A 26,951-nucleotide genomic window follows, 5' to 3' on the forward strand; every position below is an offset into this window, starting at 1 on the left:
GGCAACCTCAGAAGAGGTGCTTGGATGCAAAAGCAGGAGCCTCTCTGGCTTCGAGCCAGGGAGAAGTGTCCTGTGCAACCAGGAAAGACAAGTCCCGTGGGCCTAAGATGGCTTTTTAGGGGCCATCCCATCTCAGGGGCGCAACTAAGAGCAACCTCCAGGCTGCTCCCCACGAGGGCACGCGCTGCATAGTCCAGCCTACGTGCATGTTGGGAGGCCAAGGACAAGACCTGTTGGCCAGCACAATAAAATCAGAGCTCCTACTCAGTTTGATTTACTGCTCCATAAAAGCTGAAGCTCCGAGGCAGGACTGTACTTACATGCAGCAGCTTTAACCTTGGTACCGGATTTAGCTTCCTCTGGCTGATAACGCCGTTCCCTGCCTCTCCTCCCCTCTCCCTCGCTCTCCTGGCAGAGAAACTCTTAGCCTTTTATGTTCCTGAGAGGGATAATGAGACACCCCATGCCCCTGGCCTGGCAGAGGCAGCAAAGCAGCTCAGCGCCTCCGTCAAGCAGCTCAGCACCTCCGTCCAGGAGGTCACAGCCAGGCTCTGTTTCTGCACGTGCCTCCTTCTGCTCACGGCTGATAAGCCTGCTTGCCTCCACGCAGCCCACTCCTGCATGCTGAAAGGTGCCCCCAGCCTATAAAATTAAAGCGATTTTTTTTAACAGCTTCATTTTTTCCTCTCCTGTTCCCTCCCCTGATCTTAGAGCACCATGACCCTTTGACTGTCCCGTCTCTTCCCCTCTAACTCTCCTTGAAAGTTTTCTACGGGTTCAGCTACCCCCTTCTTAGGTCCCTTACTCACAATTTGGCCCAGAGTCCTGCCATTCCCTCTTTTCCCCCTGCAGCCCGAGTACAACTGCTTTGCCCTGATTCAGGTGTCTCCAGGTGGCTTAAAAGGCAAAAACTGATGGGGTTCTTGATGATGGAGGGTGTGCATTGACTTCACCAAGGGCAAGTCATGCCTGACCAACGTGATTGCTTTCTATGACACAATTACTCGCTCTGGGGATGTGGGGCAAGCAATGGATGTGATATACCTTGACTTCAGCAGGGCTTTTGATACCCTCTCCCACAACGTGTTTGCGAGCAGGCTAAGGGAGTACAGGATGGATGACAGGACTGTAAGGTGGATAGAAAACTGGCTCGATTGTTGGGTTCAAAGGGTAGTAATCAATGGTTTCATGTCTAGTTGGCAGTCGATATCAAGTGGAGTGCCCCAGGGGTTGGTCCTTCGGCCAGTTTTGTTCAATATCTTCATCGGTGACCTGGAAGATGGCATAGAGCACACCCTCAGCAAGTTTGCGGATGGCACCAAGCTGGGGAGAGTAGTGGATACACTGGAGGGTAGGGCTAGGATTCAGAGAGACCTCAACAAATTGGAAGATTGGACCAAAAAAAATCGTATGAAGTTGAATTAAAGACAAGTGCAAACTCCTTCATGTAGGACAGAACAATTGCTTAAACCAGTGCAGGCTGGGGGCTGACGGGCTGGGCAGCAGCTTGGAAGAAAAGGGCCTGGGGGGGTTATAGTGAGCAATAAGTTGACTTAGGTGCGTCATCTGCTTGTACCACTGACCATCTGGGTGACCACGAGCGTGTCGCTTCACCTCCTCGTTTCTCTGTCTCGCCTCCCTCTCTTTGCTCCGTTAGACTGTGGGCTCCTTGGTTCTTTGTCCCGTTTGTGACTGGGAACAGGACTTCAGCCTCTGCTGGGGTCTCTCGTGCTCCTGTTCATCGGCCTTGATGCCAGTGGGTGGTTGAACGTTGGCTCGGGCTAGCTGCAGGAGCCTGGCACGGGCACATGGATGCTCCTGCCAGACTTAGATGTCTCTTGTGTGCCTGGCAGGAGGGTCTTGCCCCTGTGCGCTGGTTTGCACCAACCACCAGGTCTGGGGCTTGGGGGGAACCTTTCCCCCCAGTCCAGATTGGCAGGGGTGGCTGGTCTTGCCTTCCTCTGCAGTGCAGGATGCACTAGGGCTGGAAGACCTCAGAGCCTCTGAGCGTAGGTTAACCTAACTGATTCCCTGCTAATGCAGCAGCCAAGGCATTAGCAGGACGCTTGTCAATCCTGCTCTTTACCTGTGGCATGTTGTGGTTAGATGGGTGGGCAGTGGTTGTGGTGCCTTGTGGCCAGGGGGAGCGGAGTGGATTTTCTACCAGTGGAGGATTTCGGATCAACAGCTGCCTGTGGCCCGAGGTCACTCTAGGCCAGCTGAGGCACACTGAGTCGTCTGCTCAGGCCAAGGGAGGGCTTCTCTCCTGAGCTGCCGACAGATGGGGAAGGTTGGGTGAAGATGGCTGTAAACGCCACGTGCACCCTCCCAGTCCTGGGTGGCTGTAGCAACTCGAACAGGTCCCCAGAGCCTGATCTACAGACCACTGGGTGTCTTGCCATCAACTGGGGGTAGCTTATATTGGGCCAGCCCAGGCAGTGGGGAATGGGGGAAGCTGATGTGGAAGGCTGGATCCACCTCCAGGTGTGGATGCTCGTTGATGCCTGAGATACAGGCTTGGGCCTCATATGAAAGCACAGGGCAGGGGAACATGGGTCTGGGAGGCAGCGGTGGATGGTGCAGGGGAAGGAGGATGAAGCAATGAGCATGGCGTTGCAGATACCAGGCCTGAAGGATTCCTAGGCAAGCCCCAGTGCATGTCACCAGAGGCCTGTGGCAGCATCAAGTGGCAGAGAGCGAGCCCAGGGCAGAGGCTGTTTTGTTCCCCGCACCAGCCATGGTCATGAAGAGATGATTTCACGGAGGCCTGGACAAGCTGAGTTTATAGAGGAGCAAATTAGAGCTGCATTTCCCCACTTCATGAGTGGCCAGGGGACATGAAGGGCAGCAGTGGCAGTCAGAGGATCCTTCCTTATTAGGATTTCCCGGCAGCATTGAGGATTTCCAAGTCGCCGAGCCCAGGCCTTCTCCTCCCAAGCCGGAGGCTGAGGTCAGAGCCTAAAAATGCACAAAAGCCTGTGAAACCAGAGCAGCCAGGGAGGCGTGCCGGAAGGAATAACTCTGAGAGTTTGCAGGTGTAATGGAGGGCCCTGGCTGGCACAAACCTTGCACCCATCATTTCCCCAGACTCTAGTGCAAAAACCACCGGTATGTATGGTACTTTACCCAGGAGAAAGGCAGATCAGCCTCCTCAGCTGGTGCTTGGTTACTCGAAGAGCTCAGTGCCCAGCAGGCTGGGGTCGTCTGGAAGCATCCAGGGAGACCTGGACTGCCAGCCCAGGGACTACAGGGAGGAGGATGAAACCAGCCCCACAGGGAGGAAGGTGAAACCTGTCCTCCAGCGGAAGGGGTGGCTCACTGAAGTGACAGGCCAGGCAGGGTTGTCTCATGGTCGGGGGCGAGGGATGGTGACATCCAGTCATAATTGTCGTAGTTGTCATAACTAAAGGGGATCCTGATTCTCTTCTCAGTGCCCTGAGAAGTGGGCAGCTCCTGGGATGAAAGTATAAAAAACACAGGGACCAGCACAGTCCTTTCCACCCAGGGCAGTGCCCTCCTCACTGAGCCACAAAGTCCAGCTCCATCTTGCATCCTCTCTTGCCCAGGGGCCCAGCTTGGACAGGGGGAGTGGAGGGTGGTGCCCTCAGCCCTGCCTAGCCCCTGGCTGGTGGGGTGGATGCTTTTCTAGGAAGCAGAAGATGTGGGTTTAAGCCTCCTCTGACTGTGCGGGACGTAGAGCTCTGCTTTCCCCTTCCTGAGTGCCCTAAGCACAAGGCTTTTGGGCAGAGGTGGCTGCTGCACTGCTGCTGCCACTTCAGGTGCAGATAGAGGCACCTTAGCAATGTAGGTGTGTTAATGGTTGCACAGAGAATCAAGCAGCGGAGAGGAGGGGGTAAGCTCACATTCAGAGACTGGTATGGACACACAATACTTTTACTGTAGAGTAAATCAGCTTTGCTCAGAAGTGGTAGTAGAACGGACCCATGACAGACTGGTACCAGTGTAAGCTGCTGCAGGGAGCAGCTACACTTCCTGAAGCAAGGAGTAAATATACACCAGGAGAAGTTATACCAGGGTAGTAGCCATGTGGCCTGTCAGTTTTATCCCAGGGAAACCAGGTGCTCAATCTGATCTGTTGCCACTTAGTGTCCAGGGGCGCTTGTACACACCACGGCATTTAATCCTCATTAACGTAACAAGCATTACAAATTTTAAACTTGTTTATTTTGGCACGTCAGGTGTGTGTTTGCACGCACCAGGCTTTCAAAGCTTGGTGTGCAATTCCCCATAAATTCCAGCAGGGGGAGCCAAATGCCAACCTACCCCTGGTGCCAGGGGCTGAATAGCACTTACCAGCTTAGCTGGTTGTGTGTCCTCCCCTTGCTGCAGAGTGAAATCCAGGGTGAATTGCTCTGTAGTAACCCTGTTGTGTGTTTGTGCCCTCGGGGACCTAAAAGCCTCCTCAGCGCCATGTAGACATCTCCGAATGGAGGAGGATGTGTATGGCTGTGTTCAGTGTCAGCTTTGATGACAAAGAGATGATACTAATGATCAGAATCTGAGTGGCAGCCCTAGAGCCTGGGGGCCCGTTTATCTGTAGCCCGTTGTGGAGGGCCTCGGACAAGAGGTAGTTAAGCCTCCTGTCTTCCAGAACAGAGTGGTGGTACCCAAACTGGATGCCTTGGGTGGGCATTGAAGAGCTTTCGATGTACCTTGCTCTTGGTTGCAGATTGCATTTGGGAGCTGACGATGTCTGTCTCCATCTGAGTGCATTCCTGACATCTTTTTGTCTTCATGCACTGTAGGTCGCTTGTCCTATTTCATCTCCTTTTGGAGGGACCCACAGAACACAGCCCTGGAGGCTGGTGGGTGGCATTGGGGCATGAGCTCTGTCCTCATCTCCCGCTTCATCTTCCACTCCAGCCTCAATGCCCCCTCCATTTCCATCTCCAAGCTGTTCCTGCTACATCCAAACGCAGCCGGCCTCCACGTAGCCAGACTAGTAGAAATTTCCCCATGCTTTTAGCAGGATCAGACCCCCAGCCTCAGCCCTCTGTCTTCTAATGAAGCCAGGTCTCACGCAGCTGCATGGATATAGGTTAGTGTATTCCTAACTTCATCCGTTTCCAAGCCCACCAGCAGTGCCTGGTGGGCTCGTACCTCACCTTTCTGGCTGATTCGGTCAGCAGTGGAGGAGTTAAACCATGCTGCTATTTCCAGCATCCGGATCAGCAGGGACAAGGTTATGAGAAACAAGTAGCACTTCTGGCAGCAGGTATCAGGCAGATGATGATTTTTATGTCACAGAGGTTGGCAGCTGGATTGAGACCCACCCCACCCATTGCATGTGGGATGCTGGATGGTCACAAGTGATGCCAGATCATTAGGGATCAAGTGGGCACTAGATCCAGGAAGGGCTGGAGCAGGTGGATCCGTGGGCTACTAATGGATCCTATTGTGGCCCTGTCCTTGGATTATAATGCTTCTTTGCCGATTGTAATTGTTACTGGATGAAGAATGGTAACTGTGGAAAAACGACTTGGGTTATAGTAAAAAATATATATATATTCTGCCTGTCAAGGCAGGAACAGCTCCTCTCTGTGGACAGATGTAGGATTTTGAGAAGGGTGCTGCAGATGGTGTGGCACAGATAACACAAAACATATTTTTCTACAGATATTTGAAACTCTGCTAATATGCTAGGGAGCTAGTACACTATTATTCAGTTTAAGGTCAAAGCAAAAACAAATGTAACTTTATTGGAATGTGCACTAATGTGCAGCATTATATTTGAAGTTTTAAAAACATAAAAAAATAGAGAAAAATAGTCAAGTTAGTTAAAAGATATTGCTTCATTAGTCCTGGAGTCACTATAGTTAAATGTACATCTCTTATTCAGATTCATAAAATAAAATCTAGCCTTCTTGAGCATCTTGATAGTGCATCCAATACTTCACTGTCAGTCATTTTTATGCCTGGGTTAATATGACAACACCTGAATTAAGGTTTTTAGGTAGATCTAAGAACAGTCTACAGGATATAAAATAGCAGAGAGACATGGCCAGCAGAAGAAAGGATGTTTTGAATAGTCAGGCAAGGTACTTTGAGTAGATATGATATCTTTTATTAGACCAGCTGAGTAGTTGGAAAAAAGTTTTTGGCTAACTTTCAGGCATAGTGGCACATCAAGAAGACCATTAAAAAGGAGAGAGTCGGAGTAAAGAAAAATAAGTAGGAATCATGAGCCATGAAGTTCACAGACTCCTCAGAGCTGCCTGAATAGAAATGCCACTGCTTCTCCCAGACACTTGGTTTTAAAGTTTGGGTGGAGCAGGAATCAAAGGGGGGGTGGAGGGGTGCAGCTACATAACTGCAACCCCTGGATCCACCCCTGCTCTTCTTGGTGTGCTGCTAGCACTGTCCAGCTTAGACCAGCCTCCAGGTCACAGAGCCTTAGGCACCGGAGACGGATATCACAACTACAGGTCCCATCTGGTTGGCAGGTGAGGAAGGCCATTGAGAGCTAAGACCTGGCGCATCTGTGCAGTGCTTAGGTAGACACTGGCATCGCAGTGCCTGGGTGTCTTGCAAGCGGTAGTGACTTTCGGCTACAGCTGCTACTGGGAGGTAGGGAAGTTGGGCCAAGAGGTACAACATGACACGCAGCCCCCCGCCGCCACTGTGCCCTCGCAGCCAGATCATCTTCATGAGCAGTACCGCGTGTGTGCGGTTGTACCCCCTCCACCCCGATGGGCAGCGCCCAGGGCTGGGGAGGTGCCAGCAGCTGCTTCCGCGGCACTGCGACAGGAGCTGCCATCACTCACCCAGGCAGGCCCTTGACAGGACAGCTGGTTACACAGCTGGACCAGCCTGGCCCATGCTCCCCGAAGTACCTTATCTGCGTGCACCACTTGAGCATTTCAGCATATAGGGAGCTGAGCAGGGCTGCCCGCTGATGGGACCCAGAGCTGCCTTCCTCTCTGCCCAGCCAAAGCAAGCGTTGTCCTGGCCTGGTCTATCTGCAGAGAGGAGCTCCAGGGTCCCTGGGAACACCTCCGAGATGCTGGTTGTGGGCTAGGGAGAAATCCCCAGGGGTGGTAGAAGGGCCTCGCTCATTTGGTGGTTGTCTTCTTGTGGTTCGGGTCAGAGAGTTAGGGGGAGGTCCTGCACCAGGCTCTGGATCTCTGGGCTGCATTTCAGACCCCAAAGTGTTGGACGGTAGTCGAGGTTCAAGTTCCCCCGTGCTGTAGCGCGTGATGCGGCCTGCTCTGGGAGAGCAGAGGAGCGGGCCGATGCTTTTCACACACAGACTCCAGCGCAGGCTTTGCAGTCAGCTTGCTCAGAGCAGGGTTTGGACTTCGATATTGCTGGGATGGGCACACCCTGGGTGCATCAGTGGAGAAAGCCCAGGCTAAGGACAGCAGGGCTTTCTTCCTCTGGTGCCTTCTTCTCACCTCTCCCAGGGCATTATGAGAGAAGCATACCCTGCTGCTGCCCAGGCTCTGATCACTGAAGTTTCCCAGGCCCCAGGGCTGGCTGTCTGTGCAGCTGTTTCACCATCACTAACATCCATCTCATCAGCCTGTCCCCAGCCTGGTGCTGAGCAGAGGAAGCAAACTGGAAGTCATTGCTGGATGATTTCCAGCAAATACATGAGGGCTCACTGGCACTACGCACGTTACCCGGCGGATGCCTCTGGTTTCACATCTGCTGGTGTAACTGAGATCAGGACCCAGCCCCGTTGCCTGCGGTGCTGGAGCCAAGAAGGAAGGACATGTCCTGAGGCTGCCTAGCTGCTGCGTGTGGCGCACCCCAGTCAAAAGCTGCTAGTGCCGCTTTTGTTAAGTAGTGCCTGGCTGACTTCTTGCTGCTTTGGAGATGGGCACGTGATGGGCTTGGGCAGTGACTGCATCTCTTTAGCTACTCGGGTGCCTCTCAGCAGGAGTCATGTCCTGGGAGGGTGCAAGGAGGCCTTCTGCCTTCCTGGTACCTCAGTGCTTCTCTCGCAGGATTGTCTCTGAACTTCAGACAGGATAATCTCAGCATTTAATTCCTTCAGGGCTGGTTGTTTTAGCGGGTGGCAGCAGGAGGGGATTGCAAGGGGATGCTGGTTACTGCTCATGGTTGCTACTGGGGGTTGCAGCAGGCGTGAGCCTTGCCCAGACACGCCGCCTTCTTTGCAGGCCAGCTTGGCCATGCTGCTGTGGGTGGCTGTCTGCTCTACAGCCTGTGCTGGGCTGGAGGAGCCCTACAGGGCTTTCCAGAGGAGATGTGAGATGCTTGAGGTATAAATCCACCCCGGCGCTGTGCAGGGGGATTGGATAGAGCTGCTACCACTTGGATGGCCGCTTAGATGGAGCAGCGTGGGGAGTTCATCCCACCTTGTAGGCACCTTTTGGGCATGGGGAGGAGGTGATGCACTCGGGGCCTGAATGCACTGATACCTAGGGTTGCCCTCAGTGAGCTCAAGCCATTTACACTGCTCCCCCTTGCCTTTGCCTTACTTCCCTTCCCACGCCAGAGCTGTTCACAGCTTCCTCTCGCACAACCGCAGCCTATTTAGGAATCAGCCTGTAGACCACTTGTCTCTCGTCCTGCGCGGGGCTGTGATTACCAGCCGTATATGTGTGCCCCTGGCCCAAAAAGACATGCGCTGTCAGGGCCGGCCTTCAGGCTTCCTTCAGCCCTCTGGAGGGAGATGCCTGTTGGGACAAAGAGGGGTGCAGGAAGGTGGGGCTGGACCAAGGAGAAACAGGGCTGGGGCAGGGGTGGCCCATCGTAGCGGTGCTTGTGAGGAGTGGGTCCAGAGCGAGGGGGGTGCTTCTCCCCACACTGAGACCACCAGGGCACCGGGACCATTCAGACCAGTCGGAGGCAATCTTTTAGCCAGGCGTGCCACATATTAAGCCCTACATCCTCCCCGAGTGCCATGCTGATCCCCCTCCCCTGCCTGATCTGCTGCTCTCCTTTCCCCTTCCTGCCCTATGCTCCCTGCGTGATCTGCTGCTCCGCTGTCTGCCTTTTGCCCCATGCCTCTTGCCTGATCTGCTGCTCTGATGTCTGCTCCCCACCCTGTGCTCCCTGCCTGATCTGCTGGTCGGCTTTCTGCTCCCTGCCCCCTCCGCCAGCGTGCTGCCTGTCCCCTCCCCGGTCTGCCACGTGCCACACACAGAGACGACCCATGGCCCTTGTGTCACGCATGTCACAAGGTGCCCGCCTCTGATTTACACTGCCCCCAGTGGGTCTGCTCACAGCTGCACTCGGCAGCATGGCAAAGGGGCCGCCGGCCGGCCCTGGCCCAGGATGAGCTGCACCAGCATTTGCAGGGGCTCTGGCCCCCGGTGCTCAAAGGCGCAAGTGCCCCACGGGAGCTGTGCGGGGCGACAACAGGCTTACACCGATGTAAGCGAGCAGAGTTCAAGCTGTTGCCCCCTGGCACCGGTACCACGGCATCCATCTGAGCTTCGATACCCATTCAAGCAGAGGAGCGTGCCGCTCTTCCAGCAGGTCTCCGTGCCGGCAGCCTCCGTATCTCCACTAGCCCAGGGAGCAAGGGGCTGATGAGCGGCGCTGGCGGCGCGTGGCGCTGGGCAGAGTCCCCTGCGCGGCACGGCTGGGCACGCGCTTCGACGGCCGGGCAGCAGCGACCGCTGACTGCCGCGAGCTTCTGCCGACAGAGCGAGTGGATCCAGACGAGGGGTGGAAAAACAAGGACCCGTGCCCCCTCTTCTCCCCATCGCATAGCGCTGCAGGCACCTTGCTGGCTGGGAGCCCTGGGGCGAGAGCCGGCCTGCTCCAGAGCCTTCCCCTGGCACGGCACGGCCCGGGGTGCCCCCCCGGTATGTTTCCAGTTAGAGGCGCAGGGCGCTGGCTGCTCCGAGCGCAGCGAGACGCGGCTCTGCAGGGACCGGCGGCCAAGGCATGTGGTTTCACTTTAAGCACGCACATGCTTGCTGGGCCTGGTGGCTTGGCCGGGCCAGCAAGAGGCTTTGTTTTCCAGGAGATCTGTTGTGCGTGGACCCCGGGGGGCCCTAAGGGAGGGTCCTCCAGCCTGGGGGCAGCCCGGGAGGTTTGTCGTCCTTGTCCGTGCTCCAGGAGCCCATATCCCAGCTGGGAGCAACTTAGCTCCTTCCCCTCCCAGAGCAGAGATCCTGGTCCCCAGGCTGTGTCTGGTGGAGGGCAGAGACATGACCAGCCAGGTCATCTTTGCTTCCTGTGTTTTGGGGGCGTTGGTTGTAGCCGTGTTTGTCTAAGGACATAGGCAGACAAGATAAATGTGATATCTTTTATTAGACCAACTCAGATAGTTGGAAAAACTGTTCTTTGTAAGCTTTTGGGTACAAACACCCTTCTTCAGGCCTCTCCCTCTGCCTAAAGAAGGGTGTTTATACCCAAAAGCTCGCAAAAAGCAATTTTTCCAACTATTTAGTTGATCTAATAAAAGCTATCACGTTGCCCCACAGAGGCTTGTTTCCTCGCTATAAATTTTAACAGCCCCAAGTCAGATCTTGTTCCAATGTTATGCATCTAAGTGGCATTTAAGCTGCTAAGCGGGGTCATATTGCACCTTCTTGAGTCCAGAAGGACATGAGTTGCCAGCTTGGGTTAGACCCCAGGTCCATCCAGCCCAGCGCCCTACCACGCAGCAGCAGAGCGGCTGCAGAGGGGCAGAGTAGGGGAGCAGGTCCTGCCCGCACAGCTGTCCCCTGCCCCTCTCCCCCTATAGCTCCCAGCATTCAAAGGCCCAGGGCAGGGTTAATACTGGGATTTCACCTCCAGCAGTCGCGTCAAATGTCCCGAGCCCAGGAGCATCTTGGGCAGGAGGGTTAGGGGATATCGGTCAGCACTGACCACGCACTTGGATCACAGCCATTTCTGAGTGACCCCCTGTGCTCGGATAGTGCAAGTCTGGGCCTAACACCGCTCTCCCTGGGCCCTGGCTGCAGGGTGGGGACGCCCAGCACTTCTGCAGGCAGGACCTTTGGCGTCTCACCCACCGCGAGTGGCTTGGGCTTTAATCTCTCTGTCCACACCTGCTGCCTGGCAAAACACTGAGCTAGCAGATCCCTGCTTCGGAGGCAGGGAGGGGCTGAATGGATGAAGCAGAGCTTGCAACCGCTGCAGCGTAGCGGCATCAGCAAGCAGTGCAGAGGCGCGGTCACTGCAAACGATGGCATCACCCGGATGTCACCCTGCCTGGCAGCACTGCAGACACCCGCCTTCTCCGGGGACCTCCGCCTCCCCGGGAACATGTTTGTAGCTGCACACGGTAGTGGCCAGCCGGTCCGTCTGCTGTTCGGGCAACGGGCCGTGCTGCTTTTTCCATATTAGTCCAGGATTGTCTGGAGGAGCTGCAGGGAGACATGGTGCCCCGGCTCTTGCTGGGGGCTGGACTAGCTCATCCCAGCAGTTTCTTAGCAATGGTGAACATTGCCTCTCCCCTCCCGGGCGATGACCCTGAAGCCGGCTGTGGTCAGACTGGCCACGGGGGCTGCTGCGGGGGCTGTGTCCCCCTGGCGTTAGAGACCTTGCGCCTTCCCTGGCTGTCCTCATGAGCGAGGCCTCATTCCTCCATGGGTCTGGCCAGGAGAGGTGTGCCCAGACCCAGCCGGCGTAAGGAGCATTGTGGGCAATGAATGCATTTCTACCCAGACAAGGGGGAGGGCTGGTTCGTGCCTTGCCTGCCCACGGGGCTGGAGGGAGCCACATGCCTAATCTCCAGGCTGGGCTCCTCTGCATGCCCCAGGGGTCTCCACGGTGCGAGGGGTGCAGGGAGCAGGAGTGCTGCAGCAGGTTGCCTGTGCTCCTAGCTCCCCTGGGCACTGGGCATCTGTGCCCCTAACTCCCCTGGGCACCCTGGAGACCCCTCCCTCTGCTGCAGGGTATGGAGTGGCAACTTGATCCACCAATGAGAGGTCAGGTAAAAGCATTACTTCCCCCAAACCAGCTCTGGATTGGCCAGATGTGGCCTTAAACCTCAGCCCAGGCTCACAGGGATCCTCTGAGCCAGGAGAGAGGTCAGCCAGGGCCCCTGGGAGCCCAGCAGCCTCTGCAGCCAGCAGCACGATTGTCCTTGTCCTGGCCACCTCTGTGCCATGTGTGACCAGCTGCTTCTAGAGCAGAGAGGCCGTGGTGCGTCCCATCGTCTCACCAGTCAGCCACGTCTCTGTGGCGCAATCGGTTAGCGCGTTCGGCTGTTAACCGAAAGGTTGGTGGTTCGAGCCCACCCAGGGACGAATGTGATATTTTATGATGTGGACACTGGAGTCAGGAGTGGACTGGCCAAGTTGGCCGATGACACCAAACTTTGGGGCAAAGCATCCACGCCAGAAGACAGGCGGGTGATCCAGGCTGACCTGGACAAGCTCAGCAAATGGGCAGACGAGAACCTCATGGTGTTTAACACCGAAAAATGCAAGGCTCTCCACCTTGGGAGGAAAACCCTGCAGCTTCCTTATAGGCTCAGCAGTGCTACGTTGGATAGCACTACCGAAGAAAGAGACTTGGGGGTCATCATTGACCACAAGATGAACATGAGCCTCCAATGCGATGCTGCGGCTAATAAAGCGACCAAAACGCTGGCTTGCATCCATAGATGCTTCTCGAGCAAATCCTGGGACGTCATTCTCCCCTTGTACTCGGCCTTGGTGGGGCTGCAGCTGGAGTACTGCATCCAGTTTTGGGCTCCACAATTCAAAAAGGATGTGGAGAAGCTTGAGAGAGTGCAGAGGAGAGCCACGCGCATCATCAGAGGTCAGGAAAACGGATCTTACGATGACAGGCTGAGAGCCATGGGGCACTTTATCCTGGAAAAGCGCAGGCTCGGGGTGATCTGATGGCCACCTATAAGTTTATCCGGGGTGACCACCAGGATCTGGGGGAACGTGTGTTCACCAGAGCGCCCCAATGGATGACGAGGTCGAACGGTCACCAACTCCTGCAAGACCGTTTCAGGCTGGACATAAGGAAGAATTTCTTTACTGTCCGAGCCCCCAGGGTCTGGAACAGTCTGCCAGCAGAGGTGGTTCAAGCACCTACATTGAACACCTTCAAGAGTAAATTGGATACTTATCTTGCTGGGATCCTATGACCCCAGCTGACTTCCTGCCCTTTGGGCAGGGGGCTGGACTCGATGATCTCCCGAGGTCCCTTCCAGCCCCGATGTCTATGAAATCTATGAAACCCCTAGAGTCACTGAGATACCCTAGCGGGGAGCAGACTCATGACTGGGGGTGGGGGAGGGTGCAGTGCCTCCACAAAGGCCCGGTGGGAGGCTCTGGTGCCACAGGGAGGCCACTTTGCCCGGTTGCTGGTGCACTGGGCTGGGATTCAGGAGATCTGAGTTCCTGGCTAGACTCTGCCACTGCCCCTGGACAAGTAACTTTCCTACTCTGTTGTGCCACTGTCTGTCCCTGAGGACACCTGTGTCCAAGGGTGTCTGTCTCTCAGCCGCCTCAGCTTTCACTTGGCTCCGTGCTCAAAGGCCTTGGGGTAGGTGGGGAGTAGCAGAGGTACTGGAGCCGGCTGTCTGCAGTCTCAGGAAGACGGCTGTGTGTTACTTGCTGCTCCTCCCTGGGCTGGTTCACCAACAGTGAGTTAGAAACATCCCCTCTCCAGAAAGGCGGCTGTCAGTCGGACTGTGTTGGGGTTGATTCCCCGCTTTCAGGGCTCCTGCTCCGCGCTCCTGCTGGGACTCGCACCCGCTGCTTTCTGGCTAGAGGGTCTTGCCCCTCCACTCTGGGCTGAGTCGCCTCCGTATTTGGGGTCAGGAAGGAATTTCACCCCGCAGTCAGGTTGGTACGGACAACAGGGGGTTTGCCTTCCTCTGTAGGGAGATCCTCTGCCTTGTATCTCTCTAGTGCATTTTAACAACCTTTGCAGCAGCCAGACACCAAGAGCCCTCATCCTCCTGCTTGACCTGTGGCACTAGGGTGCTTTGGGTGTCTTTGGGCCCTAAGCCTTGTAGCTGTGCAACAGGGTTGATTGCATGGTCCAACCTGTAATCACGAGCTGCGGCTCCTAGGGCCGGGCTGCTTCATAGCTACTCCGTCTCCACAGAGCGCCCTGCTCTGCTTACATGGCGTTGTGTTTGCAAGCTGGAGAATTTGAGGGATGCAGGCATGAAGGACCTCCTAGCCTGAAGGAATGCATGCAGGAGGGGAGTGTAGGGCAGTGGTCAGAGCACGGGCCCAGGAGGCAGATTCCTGGCTTCAGCAGCTTGCTAGCTCTCTGATCTTGGCCAGCCCAGGCTTCAGTTTACCTCTGCTGAACAGGTAGAGCAGTACTGTCTAGGGGTGCTTGAAGATGAGCGGCATGCTGGTACTGCCCAGACTCCAGTGCCTAGCTGCCTTGCATTAAGCTGGCTGTTCTCATTGTCCCTGTGGGACTCATGCCAGAGGCAAAGGCTCAGATCCTCAGTGGTATTTAGCAGCCAGCTCCCACTGAGACCCAAGAGAGTTTGATGCCTTTGTGAACCTGTCAGAAGTGACCAGTGCAAGGAAGCCTGCAGCCGAGCAGGGAGCAAAAGGGGCTGCTGGTGTCTGAGCTGCTCCCTGCCCATCGTCTGAGTCGAGTTTCCCGGGTGCCTTGATGAAAGGAAAGGCAGTAGGGCTAGGGACAGAAGTTACACATAAACTGGTTCAAGTGATCAGAAACTGGTTTAAACCAGTAACAGAACAGAAGTTCAGTGCACGTAAACCAGTTTTCAGAATGGCTGAAACTGGTTTAAGAGAAACCTAGTTGAATGTAGTATATATCAGACTTAACTGATTTAGGTCAAAACAGTTTATGAAACTTCTGTCCCAGACCCCTTCCTGGTTCAAGTTAAATCAGAGTCCCCTAGCATGCTTTGCAGCCCTGGGCTGTGCTGGGCTGTGCTGTCTGCTTCAGAGAGCAAAGCTGGCCTGATACTCCCTAGCTGGAGCAGTGGGTACTGGCTCACTGCCCCCACCAGGCAAACCCCGGCTGGGGCCTGGGGCCTAGGGCCAGGGAGGGGGGTTAAACTCCGCTTCCCCTGAGTATGGGGCTGCTGTACTCTGCTAAACTTACTGCTGGCTGCAACTGTGGACTACAAATCCCAGAAGTAGGAAGAAGAAGCAGTGAGCAAAACCTGCAGAGTCCTGCTGCTCTGAGTCTGGACTGCAAATCCCAGAGACTTCGGAGGCAGCAGCAAGAGAAAGCAAAAACACAGCTGAACTGTGTTGAATGCTCATTTTAGAGAAAGAACTATTCTTGTTCAAGCTTTTATGAATTCAATGCCATTACTTGTTTCCCACCCACCCCCTCCTCAGCCTAGCTGGCGCTAGCTCCTGGCTGGGGCCTGGCCATGCCCCCTCTGCTGAAACAGGGAGGGGGGAAGCCTTGGAGGGCTCTGTCTTCCCTTCTCTTTGGCAGTGGCTGGCAGGCATGCTCTGGTGTCCTCCAGCTTGTGGCTTGAGGGAATCAAAAGGGAATGTCTGTTCATTTGTTAATCAGTTCAATCATTACAGCTTAGACTAACCTGCCAAGCCTGAATCAATTCAGCCTCAGGTTGTGCTCGGGTTGTGCTGCCACAGGGACCCTTAGGCCATCGCTTGCCACCCAGTGCCAAGGGTACAAGGAGGCTGTCTCACCAGCAACCCCTCACTGCTCTAGCCCAGGCTGGGCATCCGCTTAGCTGGAAGCATGCCCAGAACTGGTGTGGAGTAGCTGGACTGGTACGGCTGCACCAGGGCCAAAGAGCAGTAAATTCACTCTCAGACCCGAGCCGGCTTGCAGCCAGCTGCCTTGCTCTTCCAGCCAGGAGAAGCAGCAGACTTCTGGGTCAGTCCTTTCCTCCCTTTGCTCTCAACCTCGCAGCAAAGCTGACTCTTGAAGCAAGCTGCTGCCCATCACCTGCAAACCTGGCTTGCCCTGATGCCCCAGTTTAATCCTTGGCTGTAGCATTAACTGCTCAATCATGACATGGAAAACCAAAGCACTTTTGCCTCGTGGCTCCTCCAGATTCCCCAGTGCTTCTTTGTCAGCATCGGTGTAATTTCCAGTGTGGCTCATGTCATTCTGCTCACATAGCATCAGTCCTGTTTTGAGTGGACAGATGTTCTTCGGTTCCAGTCCACATACAGTGGTTGGGCACTGCTGACAGCTGCTGTGTTTCACCCCAGAAGTGGCTGCATTACAGTGATTCCTATATTTTAGATATATCCAGTGTCCCCATAGATCTCATCTGGGTGCCTGGAAGTGTGTGGTGTGGGAGAGGGAAGCAGATGTCAGTGCAGGGCTGGTCTCCCTAAGGCCGTGGGGGGGGTGCTGTGAAGCTTATGAGGTCAGGAGACACCAGTGGGAGGGGCAGTTTCATCAGGGTGCAACATTTGACCCTCCAGCGCCTTGGCCGAGCCATCCGCAGAAGTGCAGTGTGGATGATGCACGGGAACTGCCGTGTGCTTTGTCTGTGCGAAATATGCACACCGGCCGGTTTGCTTTTCCCTCGGGATTCCTGGAGGTTCCCTTGGAGTGGAACAGGCCCCAAACCACGCTTCTGTGTGGTGGAAAGGGTCGGACTTCCTGGGCCTTAATTCATGTGACCCTAGTCTTTGCAGTGCTGAGCTCATGCAGCTGAATTCAACGCTTCATTCTGTCAGACCAGAGTCGCTGGGGTCCCTGGGACCAGTCCCTGGGACCAGTGAGGGGCTGAAACTCCTGACAGGTGCAAATTACAGCAGCCATGGGGCTGCTCTCAGGCTAGAACAGTTGGGCCCAGGATCATTAGACCAACGTGTGCTTCTGGCCATCCCCATCCCAGCCTCCCACAGGATCCGGCCCCACCTGTTTCTGACCCCACACTACGTGCCAGGGTAGGTTAGGATGTCTTGCCCCATCCTTGGCTTTCTGCTGCCATCAAGAGATTCCCAGGAAGCGGGGCATCTGCCCCCCCCTTCCACCTCTGCAGTGCCCTGGCCGCATAGCTCAGGCCACTGCCTCCCCGGCCCCAAGACGGGCTCTGAGATGCAGACACCAGCGCAATGCGAGGAATGACTAGAATGCCGTGCGGCTGCCTGGGAGGCAGTGGGGACCTCGGCATTTGCCGGCCTCCTCCGGCATTGCTGAGAAAGGGCCGAGGGCACCGAGCTGGGTGGGGAACAAGAGCTTCTTGCAACTGGCTGCGTAGAGGTTGCCGTGTCTTCCAGGAGAGGAGACTGGGTGCACTGCAAACCTCTCAGAGCAGCGAGGGGAAGGGGAGATCCCTGTGTCCGTGGCCGACGGAGCTCTTAGATGCTATGCTCTGCGGTCCCGTGAGCTCCATCTTTCATGGGGAAGAGCACACAATTGGCAGGCACCCATCTGGCCGCTTGCAGTGATGTGTCTGAGCTGAAAAGGTCTGGGGATCCCAGCTACAAAGCAGGGCTCAGCGCTGGCTCAAGCATGGTCCCTGTTCTTGCAAGGGAGATACCGTGATTGCCAGGCCAAGATCACTTTAAATGACTTTGTGTAGTTAAGGGTGGAGAGTTGTCCAGTGCACCGCAGGCAGCCCCCCAACAAGAGTCTACCCATAGACTCCCAACAGGAGGATCTCAGCAACACGCTTCATTTTGTGCAGATGGGGGATTTCTGGCCTTTTGGCTAGGGGCAAGTGAGGCTCGAGGGCATCTGAGCCCTGAGACCTCCAGGCTTGGGGCCTGCACGTAAGATGCCTTCCATGAATTTGGGGGTATCTGAAGCCCCAGGCTTGAAGAGTCTGGGAGGGAGGAGACTTGCCGATGGTGGTGCCACACAGGCTTGAATGATTGTTCTCTGCTTAGTGGATAAAATTCAGAACTGATTTGGCCCGAGACATTAAATTATCTTTAAAAAAATAGGAGGGACGAGCATCCTCTGCTGCCAGGGTTGGATCTGGACCCAGATTTGAATGGGGATGTCTTCGGCGAAGAGTATGTCCCATTTCAGTCCTGTGTCTACAGGTGATGCAGAGTTTAAAGCCGAGAGGGGCCTTTCATTTAAGACACGAGGTGTATGCACAGCACGTTGGTGTCACGGGACAGCTTTGGTCTGGATGCCAGGAGTCACACTAGAGCCACACGTGTCCCCTGTGTTTTGGGATATTTGAGGGTGTTTCTGATGGCTCCAGCCCATAGCATCAGGAGATAGATGAAAATCCCAGCCTTCATCCAACCCCCACCCCCCAAACTCACCCTCATCTCTGGGCAGGAAAGTGTTGAAAATCTGCAGCAAGCGCCACAAAATCCGAAGTGCCGGTCTCTGTGACTGGGGCCCTGGCTCCTGCGTTTTGGACCTCGCGTGGCTGGCAATACTGAATGGCCACACACAGTTAGGGACCTGCTTGGAAGAGGCCAGACTGGATCTGGATTTTCCTTGGTAAATCATTTCTCACGGTGTCATCAGGCTCCTCTGTGGGGAGCTGAGCTTGTGCCACAGTAAGCGATAGGGAGGGCGGGAGGGTTGGAGGTACTCCCACATGCTAAAAGAAAGACGTGATTGTAAAACCAAAGCAGGGGATCTGGGGCCAGGCATAGCAGGCAGTCGCATTTCTGCTAGGGACGTAGTATCCAGCTGCCTATAGACTCGGGCTGTCTTTGCTGCACCCATTACATGTCGTTTCTCACCGTTAAAGCTTTTGCTCATGACCCAGATGAGCTGGAGGGCCCTTGAAAACAAGCGCTCCCACTTGGAGAAGTGTTGCTGCCCTGACCACAGCTACAGGTGATGGACGGACCTGGGCGTACACAAGCACCCACCTGCTCATGGGAGGTGTCAGGCCATTAGCATCCCGATGTGGAAATGCCGGCCCCAGACTCTTTTGTCTGGTGCTGGATCAGCGGAGCATGAAACCTGCCAAACGCGCTTGGTGCTTTGCACAGTTCAGATGTGCCGTGCGGCCGTGGCACAGGCTTTGCTGAGCTGCACAGAGTAAAAGGCGCATTTATAGCAGCTACCATGCAGTGGTGGCTGCTTGCGCGTGGTTATTGAGCCGTGCGACCTTTCTGCTGCCGTCTTTGGTCCTACGCACGTGGCTGTAGATGAGATTGGCATAGTCTGGGAGACGGAGACCTGAAGAAGAGCAGAGAGGGAGGAGGGTCTGGGGAATGAAGGACTTCACTGTGACTCTGATTTCAATCCTTACTTCTGCCAGAGACTGCCTGTGTGTCCTTGGGCTGGTTACTTAACCTCTGTGCCTCTGCCCTGTGCATCTAATATACGGGGATAAAACTCTTCCCCTTCTCCCTCCCTTTGTCTGCTTAGATGCTCTGCTCCTCAAAGCAGGGACTCTCTCTTAGTATGTGCAAGGGGCTGTACAAAATCAGTTGTTATCTTGGTGGTGGCCTTGATGTCAGTAGTAAAATAGGATAAGAATCACCCGGGATTATGGTAACATTGTGGGGTCACCTGGAAAAAGTGACTTCTAACCAGGTCCGAGCAAACCTCAGCAGGTTTGGATCTCAGGGGTGCGTGTGAAACTCCCTGACGGGTGTTGAACTTTCAGGCCTTCAGGTTCCTGTTTTGATTTCATAGATTTGTAGAGTTGGAAGGGACCGCAGTGGATCATCAAGTCCGACCCTGAGCCTGATATGAGCCTCAGAGATTCAGGGAAGACAGGAAGATTCACTTGGGCTTGTATGTAAAACACTCTCCAAGCTGGTAAGAAACAGTGTTCGTCGGTGGTGAGCTGCCGGGCCGTGCCCCATGGGGCTGAGCAGGTGCAGTGCGAGCGATCTGCTCAACTGTGTTTTTTTCTGAGAAACGGCAACATTTAGGGGATAAAATATTTGCAGTTCTCTGGGCCTGAGTTTCCTTGGAAACCCCAAAAGGGCTGATTTTATCCTGGGTGCAGGTTTGGTTGTGAACACGTTGCACTGCTCTGCTTGCACTTTTCAGTGGAAAAACCCATGCCTCGGTGGACGTAGAGTGGAGAAGGAACTGGAATCGCTGTTTTTACCTGGCTCCCTCTTCTAGATTGCTATAAGCAGGTGAAAAAAGGGCATATTATGGGTCTGAACAGCCCAGGGCCTTGAAATTGCAAAGCGTCTTGCAGCAGCTACGAAGGTGTGTGCAGGGGGAATGTCTCCTAGAGCTGCGCGCCGGAAGGGACCTCCGTAGTCATGTAGTCCAACCCCCTGTTTGAGGCAGGACCGTTCCTATCCAAGCCATCCTATACAGATCCAGAATCTAAACTCTGCATAAGACGACCTTCAACCCTGACACAAAACAAGGCAGACCATCCGAACCTGCCACAGGTAAAGCACGGCAGCCCACAGGTTGTTAATGTACGCTCGAGAGATGCCAGGCAGGGACTGTGCCTCCACTCCAGAGGACAGCAACCCCCCCCCGGGTCTGCACCAATCTGACTCTGGGCTCAAATTGCTTCCTGACCCCGGATATGGTGATCGGTTTGGCCCTGTGGCCAGGAACCTCTGGTTTGAGTCCAGCAGGAGCATTGGCACAGTGCAGTCGCCTTCCCCAGACTCAGCTGCCACTAACACCCAGTGCCCTGATGAAGGTTTAAAAACTCCCTGGCACATTGAGAAGACGTCGCTGTGTGTCCCTTGCACTGAGGGGTGCACAGCCTAGGGCCCCTGCAGCCATGCTGAGCAGGGAGCCAGTTATGGGGCTGGTGGTTGGAACTGGTGGAGCTGGGACGGGCAGGAATAGGGCTGGGTTGGGGGTTTCTGGCGCTTGCTCTGGTTCCCTGTGGGTTATCGGGGCCCTGCGGGGAGCTGTGGGAGCCCCAGTGCTGAGCCCTGTGCCCCTGCAGTGGGGCCTGGTTCTGCACTTGTTCGGGCGTCAGTGCTGAAGCCCCGCTGCTCCTCCATGCCCTAAGCGTGGCCCAGCTCACCCGCAAAACCCTGTGCTTAAAGCCCCTTCGTTACTGGCATCCTCCCCTCTGGACAGGCCATCCAGACTGGTTCCCTCTCCTGCCTCAGCCCTGTCATTCTTCCTTTAGTTTGCTCTGCTCAGCACCACCTGCTTCTGGTAGGTCGGATTCAGTGGTTCTCAGACTCAGGCGCCCCTTGTTAAACTCAAGGCCTCCCTTGAAAAATGCCAGCTCTTCACTTTTACTCATTTCTAGATTACAGAAAAATGCTAGAGCAATTCTTCTGTGGCCAAGAGCTCAGAGGGGACACGCAGGTCAGGATGGTTTTAACACGGTGGACTCCTATTTGCAACCTCTGGGTTTATCTTGTGAATCCTGTGCAGGTATTTGCACACCTAACAGCGATACTATTGTGCAGTACCTTTCAAAGGATCTCGTGGCACAAGCAGCCTGGCTGAGAAGCACTGGTGTAATCCACGCCCATTTTACAGATGGGGAAGGTGAGGTACAGATGCGGGGCCTTGACCAGGGTCTGACACGATCAGGACCAGAGCAAGGAGCAGAGTCGTGGAGTGACAGCTTGTTTCTGCTCCCTAACATAGCGACTCTTAATTCACCAGCCCCTGTGTACAGCTAATCATGTACAGGAATCAAAATGCTGCCCTCCCCATCCCTGATGCCGTGTAGTCACTTCGGGAGGGTAGAGGATGTCCTCGGGCTCCAGGCCTGACAGTGGGTTTGGGGCTGTCTGGCATTTGGGCAATATAACGGTCACAAGCTGGCAGAGGGTAGATTCAGACTAGACGTCAGGAGGCGCGACTTCACAGTCAGGGCGGCTAGGGTCTGGACCCAGCTTCCAAGAGAAGTGGTGCTGGCTCCTACCCTGGGGGGCTTTAAGAGGAGGCTGGATGTACACCTTGCTGGGGTCATCAGCGGGTGTCAGTAGAAACATAATCATAGTCTGTGTTTCTCCAGGGCTTTCCAGAGCTGGGTAGCAACTGGCCTTTTACCCTCAGCGGTGAAAATATATTAGGACATAAAAAAAAATGAAGCAAAGAGAAAGTAAAAAAAGAGATTTATTTGTTGCCATCTCACACAATCCTGAAACTAAGGGATGTGAAGTGAAACTTGGCCAGTTAGGTTAAAATTAACAAAGATACTCTTTTTCAGTCACCGTGGCGTTCACCCATGGGACTCATTGCCACAGGATGCTGTGGAGGCAGGTAGCTTAACTCCGCGCCACCTTGTACAAGCCGTGGTGTCCTCCGATGATACCCCAGCCCTGCCAGCCCAGGGACTGCAAATTGTTGCCAGTCCCTGCATGGGGGCCAGGCATGTGTGGAAGCAAACTGGTGTTTGCACAGGACCAGGGCTTGGTGTGGCCCTGGGGTTTGACACTGAGCAGTTTGAGTCTTAGCTCGTTCTGTCTGACTGGAAATGCCCCTACTCAGCCAGCCCCATGCGTGTGGAGCTTGGTCCAGGGTTGCCAGCCTTAGATGCTGCTGGCGGCGGGGATCGCCAGGTCCTGCAAACTAGAGGCCTGAGTGTCCCTGCCCACAGACCGTGGAGGGGTGCTGGCACCTGCAGACACAGGATGCTTGCGGATCAACGGTTGGACGTGCCTGCTTGGTTCACCTGGGCCCAAGGGCAGGATTTGGCCTGTTGCCTTCATGCAGAGAAGCCCAGATCACAGAGCCACGGTGGAGTCACATCACCTTGTGCCACGGCTTGGCATATTTCGAGCCTTAGCCCCTTTTTCCCTGGGCAGTGGTGGCTTTGGGACTTGGGGGTGTTTGTCTGGCAGCCTTGATGATGGGGCCCATGGTTTTGTTTGCAGGAAAGATTTGTTCAAGCAATTTTCACCACCCACCGCAAAGCTGGCAAGTCAGTCAGCAATGCAGAAGTCCTCGACTTCAGGAAAGCTGACTTTGACAAGCTCAGGCTTGTCGGTAAGGCCCTAGGGGACCATGACCCCAAGGGGAGGGGAGTTCAGGACAAGTGGTTGCTCCTCAAAGGAGTGATCCTGAAAGCACAAGCAATGTCTATCCCATCTCGGAGGAAAGGCAGCAAAAGGGCACAGCAGCCCCCTTGGCTCTGCAGGGAACCTCTGGACCTCTTGCATCTAAAAAGAAAGACCTATAAAGGATGGAGGACTGGATCCACCCCAAAGGAGGAGTACTCTGCACTGGTCCGGACCTGTAGGGAGCGAACCAGGAAAGCCAGAGCTGTGACCACACTCCAGCCGGCTACACGTATCAAAGACAATAAAAAGTCCTTTTTAAGATGCATGGGGAGCCGGAGGAAAAGCCAGGGTAACATTGGACCCCTGCTGAACCAGATGGGACAGCTGATGCCCAGGAAAAAGCCAACCTGCTTAATGGGTATTTTGCATTGGTTTTTCACCAGCCCCAAGGGACGGCCCTGCTCAACATGGGATGCGATGGCCAGGGCGAGGGAGAATTGTTACCCTACATCAATGTGGACCATGTAAAGAAACACCTTGAGAGGCTGGACGCCAAGTCAGCCGGCCTGGACAGTTTACACCCCAGGGTACTCAAGGAGCTGGCGAGCGTCGTAGCCCAGCCCCTGGCACGGATCATCGAAACCTCCTGGCGCTCTGGTGTAGTGCCCGAAGACTGGAAGAAGGCCAATGTGGTGCCGATCTTCAAGAAAGGGAGGAGAGTGGATCCAGGGAACTACAGGCCCATCAGCCTGACCTCTATCCTGGGGAAAGTCTTGGAAAAAATGATCAAAGAGGCCATTCTTGACAAGCTGTCTGATGGCAACAGCCTGAGGGACAGCCAGCACAGGTGTGTCACGGGTAGGTCTTGCCTGACCAATCTCAACTCCTTTTACGACCAGGTGACCTATCACCTGGACAAGGGAGAAGAGATTGACGTCATATATCTTGACTTTAAAAAAGCCTTCAGTCTGGTGTCCCACGATTACCTCTTGGCAAAATTGGCCAACTGCGGCCTCAGCTACATCACAGTGTGCTGGCTGGGGAATTGGCTCTGTGGTCGGACCCAGAGGGTGGTGGTCGACGGAAATGAATCACCGTGGTGTGCTGTGACCAGTGGGGTCCCCCGAGCCTCTGTCCTTGGGACGATACTCTTTAACATCTTCATTAATGGTGTAGACATTGATGTCAGAAGTGGACTGGCCAAGTTGGCTGATGACACCAAACTTGGGGGTAGAGTGTCCACACCTGAGGACAGGATGGTGATCCAGGCTGACCTCGACAGGCTCAGAAAATGAGTGGCCAAACACCTGATGGCATTCAGCACCGAAAAATGCATTGTTCTCCACCTTGGGGAAAAAAACCCACAGCACGCTTATAGGCTCGGCAGTGCTACACTGGCTAGCACCACGGCCAAAAGGGACTTGGGGGTCATGACTTGACCACAAGATGAACGTGAGCCATTAGTGCGATGTCACAGCTGGCAAAGCAAGCAAAATGCTGCTTGCATCCATAGATGCTTCTCCAACAAATCCCGGGACGTCATTCTCCCCTTGTACTCGGCCATGGTGAGGCCGCAGCTGGAGGACTGTGTCCAGTTTCAGCTCCACAATTCAAAAAGGTTGTGGAGAAGCTTGAGAGAGTCCAGAGGAGAGCCACGCGCATGATCAGAGGTCAGGAAAACAGACCTTACGATGACAGGCTGAGAGCCATGGGGCTCTTTAGCCTGGAAAAGCGCAGGCTCAGGGGGGATCTAGTGGCCATCTATAAGTATATAAGGGGTGCTCACCAGGATCTGGGGGAACGCCTGTTCACCAAGGCGCCCCATGACATGACAAGATCAAACAGTCCCAAACTCCTCCAAGACTGTTTCAGGCTGGACGTAAGGAAAAACTTCTTTACTGTCCGAGCCCCCAAGGCCTGGGACAGCCTGCCGCCGGAGGTGGTGCAAGAAGCACGTACTCTGGACTCTTTTAAGAAACATTTGGGTGCTTATCTTGCTGGGATCCTTTGACCCCAGCTGACTTCCTGCCCCTGGGGTGGGGGGCTGGACTCGGTGATCCTCCAAGGTCCCTTCCAGCCCGAATGTCTATGAAATCTATGAAACCTTCCCTCCCACTTCCAAAGTGGGCTGTTTTCTGCTGGAAGCCCCTTCAGGGGAGGGGAGCGTGAGGAGAGGCCCCCAAGGTATCGTCCACCTAAAGAGAGGAGAGAGGCGAAGCCTGCGCTGACCCAGGGCGTATTTTTTTGGAGGGAAGGACCCGGTGAAGAGAGCATGGTGGCTTCCCCCTCATCCCCCAGCCCAGGTCCCCAGTGCAGGCTCGGTGCGAGTAGTGCCAGGTGCCACCAGGCTGCCTGGCCTGGCCTGCATGGGCGGGCAACAAGGATGCCCAAGCTGGGGCACCGGTGACTGCCCAGGTCTGCTGTGGCATCTGCAACAGACAGACAGACAGACTCATTATAGGTAGCTGCTGTCAGTCCTGTCGGCCGCTCGACTCTCGGCAGCAGGGAGGTCAGTCGTAGCTGGTTCCCCTGAGCAAAGGGGTTACCTGGGGCCACTGCCAGGCGTGCACCACTCGCTCCAGCTACACCTGCCTTCCCGAGGGCCGGCTTCCCCCTGAAACAGAGGTGGAGGTAGGGCTGTGCGACAGCGATCCGCAGCCAGCTCTGCATTGCATTGCTTTGCGCCAGTGCAAACGGGCCTCGGTCTCCGTGACTCTTAAGTGAAGCCAGACCCAAAGCTTGGATCTGAACTGCTCTTGAGTAGGTTAGAGAGCAGACGCAGCAGCTCAGGGCCCAGCCCAGGCAGCGATCCAGGAGAGCCGGGAGCCAGCCTGGGGCTTCATCCATGGGAGTATTACTGGAGCTGCCAACTCCAGACTTGCAGGGCATGGTTGCCCCTTCAGCTGGGGTCAGGAAGAAATGTCCGGAGCTGAGAAGTGTGCTCCACAGGGCATTCGCTGTTGGCAGTCTGGTCTGGTGTGCTCCAGATGCAAAAGGTTCATATTTAGGCTGCCGGGCAAAGGCTTTTCTCCTTATCTGAAGCCCCCTGAGGCTGCTGGTAGGACCCCTCAGGCTTGGCTCTGCTCCACAGTGACATTTGAATCGGAGTGGGGAACAGTTTGCAGGTGGCAGCAGCTGGCACAGTCACGCGATGCACTCGAAGGACTGGAAAAACTGCTTGTCTGTAGGCAGGCAAGCTTCGGGTAGAAGTGATACCTTTTTTTAGACCAACTGCGTTTTAAGTTTGCCTGAAGTTCCCCTGCAGAGGTGTGAAGCACATCTGGAGCTGTGCATGGTGGTCAGAGGATTGTAAATGTTCGGTCCTCTGGGAACGATGTTGCATGGGCCACTCGGCTAGCAGCGTCAGGGCCTAGCAGAGAGCTGAGCACGGGAGTTTTACCTGCCCTGTCCCCTGCACGCAAACGACAGGCGCTCAGGACCTCGGTGGGTGCTGGGGTGAGGGCTCTGTGCTGCTAATCTGCCCACGGGCCACGCTGCCCCGGCCTTTTCCTCCCTTCCCCCTCCGCAAGGATGTTTTTCAAGCTACCTTCGGGCAGCTGCAAGCCAGTGGCTTTTGCAATCCAGTTTCCCAACCTCTTGGCAAAAGCAGCCAAAACAGATTCAAACCCTTCCTCTGCCTTCCCCGCCAGATCCGTGACAGTCGCTTACGCCCTGTTTCTCCAGGAGGGTTTTTGACCTTGCCGGGCAGCACCCACGGCACATTCCTGGGGGAAGGGGAGCCGGAAGGACGGGCCGGCAGGAACGCGGGGTCCTGGGCTCTTGCAAAGAAAAGGGCATTTTTAAAGAAGGTGTTTGTGAAGCATCGGGCTAAAAATAACTCCCTCATAGTTTTGCTTTTGCTAAAAATAGGTTGTGCTCTTAAAAGTGGCAAAACACTCCAAGAATTTCCTGTGCGCGGCGGTCGCCAGAGGAAGGAGAGGGGCTCTGGACTTCGGGCTTGTTGTTTCCCGGGCCCGGCAAGGATTTCACATCGGGACCTTGGGCGCCGTCCCATAACCAGCGGAGCCCTGTTTGGGGTAGTGAACTCCTCTCTGGCTTGCAGACTCTGGCTTCTTTCGCCCTTCTTGTTCGTGGGGAATATTTCTCGCCTGAGCATCCTTGCCGCTCTCAGTGAGCCTCTCGGCCCCCTTGACCCCGTGCGTGGTTGCCGGTGGTCCTCAGGGGTCTGCTAACCAGCCTGCCTCACTTTTCTTCTCATCT

At 55.2% G+C, this 26,951-nt stretch overlaps 1 protein-coding gene and 1 non-coding gene across 2 annotated transcripts in view; both read left to right on the plus strand.

Annotated features, from left to right (window-relative positions):
• The window catches only part of ARHGEF17 (Rho guanine nucleotide exchange factor 17), a 191,592-nt gene that overhangs the window by 69,922 nt on the left and 94,719 nt on the right, over window positions 1-26,951 (plus strand). The window lies entirely within an intron of this gene.
• Window positions 12,124-12,197, plus strand: TRNAN-GUU (transfer RNA asparagine (anticodon GUU)). The gene has a single exon. It is a non-coding gene; the product is annotated as a tRNA-Asn (tRNA).

The sequence above is a fragment of the Crocodylus siamensis genome, chromosome 1, assembly GCF_052110815.1.
Source record: "Crocodylus siamensis isolate JL-2025a chromosome 1, ASM5211081v1, whole genome shotgun sequence".
Lineage (NCBI taxonomy): Eukaryota > Metazoa > Chordata > Crocodylia > Crocodylidae > Crocodylus > Crocodylus siamensis.